This window comes from Euleptes europaea, chromosome 14 (assembly GCF_029931775.1).
Source record: "Euleptes europaea isolate rEulEur1 chromosome 14, rEulEur1.hap1, whole genome shotgun sequence".
In the NCBI taxonomy this organism is placed as follows: domain Eukaryota; kingdom Metazoa; phylum Chordata; class Lepidosauria; order Squamata; family Sphaerodactylidae; genus Euleptes; species Euleptes europaea.
In genome coordinates, this window is record NC_079325.1 from 2452656 (window position 1) to 2461517 (window position 8862).

Here is an 8862-nt window from a genome sequence, read left to right on the forward strand (position 1 = left end):
AAAAGAATCCCCCCCCTCTCCCTCCTTCTCCTTTTGAATATGCTAGCTAAGATGCCAACTCCTGTCCTGGAGATGAGGTGTAAAGAGTGAAAAGGGAATGGAATTTTGATTTTTGGAGTTAATAATAAGTACTGAAAGTGTTGTTATGTAGAATTGTGTTCTCTGGGGGAAGGGAGCAACAAAAAGAAAACAAAAACAGGTTTTATAAAGAGGTGTTTTGCCCATACAATTTATTGGGACTTGAGCAATGCTCTATGCCCTTCAAGGATTGATGGTTAAGACTCACAAGGGTTTTCTAAAAACAGCAACATAGCAAACTGCAAGATGGTTTCTTTTCTGTTGCCTGCAGGCTGGGCGGCCTTTCCGGGACTTTTTCTCTCTCTTCCCTGCCCTCCCCGCTGGAAGGATAACTCCTGCTCGGAAGAAGTGCAGGGAAGGGGTGGGAGGAGATGCTCAGGGATGTTCCTACAGCTGCCTGCCGCTTAGTTAACGAATTAATGTTTCAATACATTTCGAAAATTGCACAGCGGCAACAATGGCTAATTGGAACGAATAATTGGGAACTAATTGCAAAGGCAGCAAAGTGGGGTTTGTAAATTGGGACTGGAGGAAGGGACATCTAGGGATGCGAGGACTGGGAGCTGCATCCCATACTCTTTTGTATTCTCAGAGAAACCTCTCTCTCTCTCTTCCCCCTTGCCCCTTGGCCTCGTGGTCTGTTGGGGCAGGGGAGACATCCTTGTTGTTGGATTGTCGGTTAGGGATTTAAGCTCTTGTTACCTAAATGCCTGTTCTGCGGGTCTCCGCCTCAGCTGCCAAGCTTCATTGTGTGTCCTTTGAATAAGCTAGCTCCCTGCTGAGATGTCATAACCAGGGTGGGAGAAGGACACAAGTTGATAGCTGGGGGAGGGAGGGGAGGCACATGGATGCTCCATAAATATGCTTCTATGTTTTTCATTCTACTCCGTGTTTTCCCTTTTCTGCAAAACACTGCTATCTCTTGGTTGCTTATGCAAGCTGTTGGAGCAGAGGGGGGGGGGGGCGCAAGCGACTACTGCCTCGGGAAAGTTTACTTATCTTTATCTGGCTGCCCCTTCTCTCCACCACGCCATCTCCAGCCCTGGAGATAGGCCACTTTCACTGCCAAAAGGGGGGTAGGTTGGAAGAATAAAATTCTTGTGAGCATTGGTTTAGTCTGACTTTGGGCAGATTCCTAGGTTTTGGTATTTGGTCTACCGAAGACCCGAATATTACCAAAACGGCTAATTTTGGGTTTGTTTTCAGTTCGGGTATATCATCAATATGAACTATATGCACAATATGCAAATGTGATCTTGGGCTGTACCAACAGAAGTATAGTGTCCAAATCATGTGAAGCGATGGTATTGCTTTACTCTGCTCTGGTTAGAACAGGCTTCCTCAGGAGGTGGTGGGCTCTCCTTCCCTGGTGGTTTTTGAGCAGAGGCTAGATGGCCATCTGTCAGCAATGCTGTGCCAACCAAGTGACAGGGCATGGCATGACACAGCAGGGTCTTGGCAGCTCCTTTTATTATCTGAAGTCTCTGCTCCATCCCAGCCTTTCCTGGATCTTTCCAAGTCGGCTGCTGTTGTCTGCTTAGGATCTGGGTGAAGATGGGCTCCCTCCCCCCCCCTCTGAGACACAACACCATGATGAGGAGTGCATCTGCATGGTGTCAGCACATGTGTCAAGTGTGCCTGCTCCGCTTCCCAAAGTGGCAGATCACGCAGCCCCACCGTGGCAGTTATGGTTGCCCTCACGCTCTTTCCCAACCCATTTCCTGTGTCAGTGTTTTAGGGCACCCCACACACACACACAGACATGTTCACATCTGTTGCACACTATGGAAAGTTTCTCCTGGTTGCTTCAGGCTGCTGGACAGCAAAGCCCACCTCTCCCACAAATTCCTGCTCCAAGCAGAGGGAAGAGAACCAGTGCCAGCCAATCATGTCGAAGGTATCTTTTAGGGCAGAGGTTCCCAAACTGTTCTCCTAGTGCTCCGTGAAGAGATTGGAGTCAACAACATTCGAGGAGTCAACAAACTGAGTACCCATTTAGGAATAACATCTGTGACCTGAAAGTCTTGTGAGCAGGCCAAACTACTTGCTATGTTGGCAAACCATGATCAGATATGGCGCATTACCACCTTGCACCTTCCAATTGCTCACTTTATCATCGGTGGCTGACCCAGCTTTGCAGGGGTTGCCAACTGGCCAGGAAAAACCAGCCAACTAGTATGCATTTCTGCCTTTAAAGGCAACTTGGGATTGGTTATTTATTTGTGCTTATTTAACTAATTTATACCCTGCCTTTCTCCCCAATAGGGGCTCAAAGCAGCTTACATCATTTTATTCTCACAACAATCCTGTGAGGTAGGTTAGGCTGAGATAATGTGGCTGGCCCAAGGTCTGTCTTAATCACTACACCACACTGGAATTAATAGGCGAGGCTTTTCATTGGTACAGATGCCAACTGTCCTTGAGAGGAAAAACACCCTATCCCTTTAATAGAGGCTCAATGGGATGTAATTGACCAGGTGATGCGATTGACCTCCATGTCATGAAAAGCTTCACCTGCCCATTTCAATGCAGGAAGCCTCTGTTTAAGGGATGGCTTTTTCCTCCAGGCCACGGGTGCAGGTCATGTTCATGGAGGAGACATGGTCATGTCTGTACTGTTCATGGGCCAGCTACAGGGATCAGCTGAAAAGTTGGCAACCCCATCCAGAGCAAAAATGGAGCAGTTACTCTAAGTTGACAAATCTGATTCCAGGAAAATCAGTTTTGCAAGAATTGCAAAACACACAACAGATGTCAATGCTTCTCCAAAATGAATGCCTCGTGTAAATTTTCTCAGAAAAAAATTAAAAGCATGTTTTCGTCTTCTTTTTCAGGACTAAAGGAAAAGCACATTTTGGAAAAGCACATATTTGAGGACAAAGTGCTGAGCATCCAAGTTTTTTTTTGGGGGGGGGGGTGAATGCCACCTCCGTAATACCTCAGTATTTGCATAATTCTTCACGGAATCTGCCCCGAACTGGGTTCTATGATTTTCTCTATCTTCCCTCAGCCTGCCTTATCCAGCTTTCCCCTGGAGCTCCTTCTCTTCTTTATGTCGATCTCCCCTCCTCCCCCTCCCCCTGCCAAAAGGTTAGCTTTCTACAGGTCTCCTGTCTCTAAACTCTGTCTTCTTTGTATAGGGTTGCCAGGTCCTTCTTTGCCACCGGTGGGAGGTTTTTGGGTCAGAGCCTGAGGAGGGTGGGGGTTGGGGAGGGGCTTAAATGCCATAGAGTCCAATGGCCAAAGCTGCCATTTTCTCTGGGGAAACTGATCTCTATCGGCTGGAGATCAGTTGTAATAGCAGATCTCCAGCTACTGCCTGGAGGTTGGCAATCCTATCTCTGCACTGCAGGCCTCTTAGAAAACCATGTTGTGTACTTCAAAGAGGAGGAGGTGGAGACTTGGTTTTTATATGCTGACTTTCTCTACCACTTAAGGAAGAATCAAACCGGCTTACAATCATAAGAACATATGAAAAGCCCTGCTGGATCAGACCAAGGCCCACCAAGTCCAGCAGTCTGTTCACACAGTGGCCAACCAGGGGTCTCTAGGAAGCCCACAAACAAGACGACTGCAGCAGCACCATCCTGCCTGTGATCCATAGCACCTAATATATTCGGCATGCTCCTGTGATCATGGAGAGAATAGGTATGCAGCATGACTAGTATCCATTTTAACTAGTAGCCACGAATACCCTTCTCCTCCATGAACATGTCCACTCCCCTTTTAATGTCTTCCAAGTTGGCAACCATCACCACATCCTAGGGCAGGGAGTTCCACAATTTAACTATGTGTTGTATGAAGAAATACTTCCTTTTATCAGTTTTGAATCTCTCGCCTACCTCTTCCCCTCCTCACAACAGACACCCTGTGAGGTAGGTGGGGCTGAGAGAGTTCTAAGAGACCTGTGATTAGCCCAGGGTCACCCAGCTGGCTCATGTGGAGGAGTGGGGAAACCAACCCAGTTCTCCAGATTAGAGTCCGCAGCTCGTGGAGAAGTGGGAAATCAAACCCGGTTCTCCAGATCAGAGTGTGTGAATATTTTCTTCATTAGGATAAAGACCCCATTTAAGTGTTGTGGAATGCAGAATGTACATATTTTTATAGAATTTGCTTAGTTAGCATAAGATGGTCTATTTGTGACTTCCTGTGACAACTGCAGACCCATTTTTCATTCCCATTGTTCTGACACACAGTTAGAATCCTTGAAAAGTTTCTTTAGCTAGCACCAGCCAGTTCTGATAACAGTGAAAGCCGCTTCTTGTGAATAGCTGTTGGTCGGCCAGCATAAATCCCAGGAAAGAGAACACTGGCACTGAAATTGGCAACCGGCACGAAGCCTTCACAGTCTGCCAATCATCACTTCACTGCGAATTAATGTGTGGAGTATATTTATTGTTACGTGCCAGGTAGCTGCCAACTAACTTGTTCATTGGGCACCTGCTCACTTCTTTTTTTATCTTTATATGGCTCTGCTGCTTCTCCATTGACAATTTGGCCATTATAGGTCCCACCCTAATTTGGAAATTTGGGACTGGCTTATTTTTGTGTCCTTATTGTCCACTGCCTTGCACTCTTTTTATTTACTGTTTTATTGGCAGATTTATTTATTTATTAAAGGCTTCATGGAAATCTCCTCCTTTCTTCCCATTGGGGCCCCAATGCAGCCCTCTATGAAACAGACCACATGGTTATTGAGCAGAGAAACACTTGCTTTGAAGATGGGTTTTCATTGCCTTTCAGTCATCGTCTAACATCTGTATTGGACCAAGACTTTTGCAGCCGTTGTGTCCGCAATGGTACCCAGCGGTGCTATTAATTCTACAAAGTGCCTCCTCCTATTATTGCTCCCACAAAACTGATGCTCGGCAATTTCCATGTGTCTGAAAAATCTCCAGCAGGGTCTTTAAATCAGCCTCTGTCTCCGTCGCGACAGGCACAGAGTACATTTTGTATCTTTGCCTCGCATTGTAGAGTTTCTCAGAAATGGAGGCTTGTTTGTTCCAATTGACCTCAAATGGCCATGCAGTGCATACTGATGGTGAAGTTGGGTGAGTCACACTCCAGCAATTATTAATTGAACTTTCAGAAAGAAATAATGTGTGCATTGTGCAAGTTGTCATTGGCAATTTTTAATTTCAACAGCCTTACAACCTGGATAATTACGCTGATATGGCTCAATGGCAGAACCTGTGATGTGCCTGCAGAGGGTCCCAGCTTCGGTCTCTGGCATTTCCACATAAAGGGAACCTCCACATTCAGAAGCAGTAAACCTCTGAATCCCAGCGCCAGGAAGCAACATCAGGGGAAGGTCTCGGCATCTATGCCCTGTGGTTGGGCCTCCAGAGGAAATGGTTGGCCACTGTGTGAGACAGGATGCCGGATTGAATGGACCACTGGTCTGATCCACCAGGACTCTTCTTATGAAAATCTTGTCTTCTATGCCCTGTTGCTGGACCTCCAGAGAAACTGGTTGGCCACTGTGTGAGACAGGATGCTGGACAAGCGGACCCTCACTGGTCTGATCCAGCAGGGCTCCTCTGATATTCTTAAAAGACCTCAGGCAGGCAGGCAGCAGCAGCAGGTGCTAGGAAGGACCCTTCGGTACCTGCGACCCTGCAGAGCCACTGCCAGTCAGAGCAGGCAGTGCTGATTCTGATGGACTAGGTGGTCCGAATGAATATAAAGCTGCTTTAGATGTTCATGTATTGATATGTTATCTGGAGACATCTTTCTTCCCAAGCAGTTCATTTCATAGAGGTAAAGTCAAACAGTCCATGATGGGTCAATAATTTCTCACTAAATTCTGGATTATACAACAGGCACGTGTATACAGAGCGGAAGCAAGGGCCCCAAATAGTCCCTCGACTTCTGAACTACAAAGTGGTGTGTTTGTTTTCCTGGTAGGTTCTGTGCCAGGAAAATCACACAGAGCTGTATGAGGAGTGGTCTCTTTAAGAGAAGCTCACAAGAACTGGTTTCAACCAATTCTGAACAGTCAATTCAGGTTTCTTGGTTAACCAACTAAAGGTTTACTATAGGAGTTCAGTAAACAAGCTGAATTACAAGTTCCCTCTCTGAGCACTCTCAGTTATCACAAACAGAACACATAACTGTTAACATTACTCTAACATATCATAACTGATAACAACTCCAACATAACATAACTCTAAAGAAGCATTTAAAAGCAATAAAGAAACCCAATTCTGTCAACAGGTATCATTAAGATGAAAGCAAGAAGACTGACATCAAGACTTGAAGTCCTGTTTTAGGGTTCCCCAACCATGGCACCAGCCAGTACTTCCCCTGGCATTCACCAAGCTTTTCAGAAAGTGGGTGGGGCTGCTGTAAGGTGGGCTTCTTATTGGGCGTTCTCTTTCAAATGGAAGAGTTGTCCATGGCCTGCAATAGCAGCTGAGCTCACTGGAGGATCAGGAGGACTTGTAAGGACACAAGCTTTCCTTAGTCAGCGTGTGGTTCCATGCCCCCTTCAGGCTCTCCTTTTTATTCCCCCTTCACTTTCTCCCTCTCAAAGTTCTCAAGGTTGCCCACAGGCTCAGAAAGGTTGGGTACCCCTGCCCTACTTCATCCAGAAATTCACAAACCTGCTTGTCTTTCTCAGTTGTACTTAAAAAGAGGTTGGCCTGAGCAGTATTTCCTAGTTCCAGTAGCCTGATCCCACTTCAGCTAACTAAACAGCCCATAGTGCTTTTAATAGGATAGGAACAATCCTGGTTTGATAAGGCATGTGGAGAGCCTGTGTTATGAGAAATGCAGCCCATATGGGAAAAATATGAATGCCTGTTGATCTTTTTTTAAAAATGGAGGATACTAATATGGTTTCTGGCATGAACCGCAGAGGGAGGAATTCTGTTTGTTTTGGGTAGTTGATAGCATGTGGGTTTCTTGAAAATAATGGCACAATCCTCCTTCCTCCTTTCCCTAGATTTAACAGCCGCAGGCTATCCATCAACCACTTCACACTTTAAACGGGAAATGAAATTTAATTTTTCTTTGAAAAGAGAAAAGTTGCCACATTTCTCATGCAATTGACCAATCTATTGGATAGCAGATAACACAATATCTACTTCTCAGAAAGTGTCTTTAGTTGTTTTATCCAAGGAGTGATATATTTATTTTGTGCATTATTATTTTGTGGACATGCTGAAACAATGTGGGCTAGAGAGTCTATTTGATCCGGACAAAATGGGCATTTTTGTTCTTCAGCAGTAATTTTGTTGTATCGCCCTTGTATCTTGGCTGAGTCTAGGGCATTACATCTCTCCAATAAGAAAGTTCGTCTGAACGTATGAATTTCCAGCCAGTGGAAATAGTCTGGCAAGGAGAAAGTTCTGTTGAAGGGTATCTGGAAGAAGCGAGGTGAACATTTACAATTTGCGTCATTAAATACTAAGGACCTATCCTACTTAAGATCCTATCCTTAGAATCATAGAGTTGGGCGGGACCACCAGGGTCATCAAGTCCAACCCGCTGCACAATGCAGGAAATTCACAACTACCTCCCACACACACACCCCTAGTGACCAGAAGATGGCCAAGATGCCCTCCCTCTCATCATCTGCCTAAGGTCACAGAATCAGCATTGCTGACAGATGGCCATCTAACCTCTTCTTGAAAACCTCCTTGGAAGGAGAGCTTACCACCTCCTGAGGAAGCCTGTTCCACTGAGGAACCACTCTAACTGTTGGAAAATTCTTCCTAATGTCTAGACGGAAACTCTTTTGATTTAATTTCAACCCGGTGGTTCTGGTCCAGCCTTCTTGGGCAACAGAAAACAACTCAGCACCATCCTCTATATGACAGCCCCTCAAATACTTGAACATGGTTATCATATGCCCTCTCAGTCTTCTCCTCTTCAGGCTAAACATACCCAGCTCCTTCAACCTTTCCTCATAGGACTTGGTCTCCAGACCCCTCACCATCTTTGTTGCCCTCCTCTGGACACGTTCCAGCTTGTCTACATCCTTTTAAAATTGTGGCGCCCCAAACTGAACACAATACGCTAGGTGAGGTCTAACCAGAGCAGAGTAAAGCAATACCATCACTTCACATGATCTGGACACTATACTTCTGTTGGTACAGCCCAAGATCACATTTGCATATTGTGCATATTGATGATATAAACTGAAAACAAACCCAAAATTAGCCATTTTGGCAATATTTGGGTCTTGGGTAGACCAAATACCAAAACCTAGGAATCTGCCTAGGGCTGTTGGAAAAAAAAATTCGGTATAGTTCGGCTTCTGCAAAATTCGGCCCGTTTTTATTCGGGCCGTGCCGAAGTCCGAACTCCCCCGCTTCGGATCCCCGGAAATTTGGGGGGATCCGGAGTTAGGGGGAAAATTCGGCCCCCTGCGCGCCTTCAGGGGGATTCCCTGAAGGCGCACGGGGGGCCCTTTAAACAGATCTGTGCCTCCCGGCCGGGAGGCAAGACAAGTCAGGAATTTATTGGATCTTGCATTTTTAGCAGCGTTGGACTTCCAACAGATATCCAGGTAATTAAAATCTCCCATGACCACCATGTCCTGTCTCTTTGAGTACTTTGTGATCTTGTCTAGGAGCATCCCATCCAAGTCCTCTGACTGGTTTGGTGATCGATAGCAGACCCCCACCATTATATCACTATTATTTCTTATTCCTTTTATGTTTACCCATAGAGTCTTGACTGCATTTCCATGCTCAGATTCATGTACTTCTTCACAAGTATACACATCTTTGACATACAGTGCTACTCCCCCCCTTCCTTATCTGTCTATCCCTTTTA